Below are 1,391 nucleotides of genomic sequence, written 5' to 3' on the forward strand. Positions count from 1 at the left end.
TGAGAAAGCCACTGTCAACATGTTAAAGTGTCTCTTAATAGTCATTTTCCTAAACAGGTGTGTGTGTGTGTGTGTACATATATATATGTGTGAATGCATATGTGTGTATGTATGTATATGTGTGTGTGCATGAGTGCGTATGTGTACATGTGTGTGATATGTATATATGTGTGTGTGCTTGAACCCAGCTACAGTTAAGACTCTAACACACTTTCTATCTTCCCATGCTTTTATTCATTTAAAAAGTAACAAATCATTTTTAACAGCTGATTAAGCCAATTTATTAAACTAATTAACTGAGGCATCTGCAGCCTTGACTTTAACCTCCACTCTTGGTTCAATACTGATGGAAGTATTTTTGTTTAACAATTTCGGAAGGACTGTGTAAGTCAACGAGTCTCTTGTGGATTCGCATTTGGAAACGATCCAAGTCTTGGACCCTTCACTACAAGATGTTTCTCTTGCAGTTATTATCAGTGTCTTGGTCATCATGCCCCCCAGTTCTTTCATTTTCAGACTCTTTTCCCTAGCGCCTCTGATCAAGCCAGCACACACCTTCTCTGGAGGCTTCCCATGGCATCTGGTTAGACTGAGTCAAATTCAGTGAATCACCACTTCGAGTTCCATCTTTTCAGTATCTTTAAAAGCCATGGCTGTGGTGCAGTGTCCTGACCAACTTGTTCCTCAGAAAGAGTAAACCGCAGTAAGTCAGGGCAGAGAAGACCTAACAGCGCTCTGCTGCACACCCCACCATGTCTCAGAAAGCAGCAATTATTTTTCGAAACACAAGCAATACAATACAAGAATGAAAAAGTTACCAACATTTCCACCCTGAAGGCAGAAATTTATTGTCAGTATGATGGGGAATGTACTGTGTATGTTTATCTTTTTGATTGTTAAATAAAATACTGTTTGGCCAATGAGACAGCAAGTAGACAGAACTAGGAGTCAAAGAGGATTCTGGGAAATATAGTAGAGAAGTGATGAACCAGGCAGGAAGTGACATAGCAAGGAGACTCACATTTAAGCGAAGGAGAAACAGGAAGGGCCCCTCTTTCCCCTTCGCCTCCTCCAGCAGCAGGATATGATCCACCGGCAAGGAGGGACGCCAATAAAGCGTCCGATAAGATAAGTCTTATAAAATATATAGATGTATGATAATTGAGACTGAGCTAACAGATGAGAATCTTAGTCATTGGCCAAGCAGCTTTGAACCTAATACAAGTTTCTGTGTATTCATTTGGGCGTAACTCGGGCGGACGGCTGGCATAAAGCTCACATGTGGCGATGGGGCTCTGCGGCTTTTGGCAAAAAGATTAATCGTGACATCAGTACTTCAAACTGATTGTGTAAGTTTAAATATGTTGGATCATAATATCTATAGGGATCCA

The 1,391-nt window shown here is 40.9% G+C and overlaps 1 pseudogene; it reads right to left on the bottom strand.

The window, feature by feature from the left end:
• Nucleotides 1-288: 288 nt before the first annotated feature.
• Nucleotides 289-651, bottom strand: LOC103159243 (annotated as a pseudogene).
• Nucleotides 652-1,391: the final 740 nt, after the last annotated feature.

The sequence above is a fragment of the Cricetulus griseus genome (genome assembly GCF_003668045.3).
Source record: "Cricetulus griseus strain 17A/GY chromosome 1 unlocalized genomic scaffold, alternate assembly CriGri-PICRH-1.0 chr1_0, whole genome shotgun sequence".
In the NCBI taxonomy this organism is placed as follows: domain Eukaryota; kingdom Metazoa; phylum Chordata; class Mammalia; order Rodentia; family Cricetidae; genus Cricetulus; species Cricetulus griseus.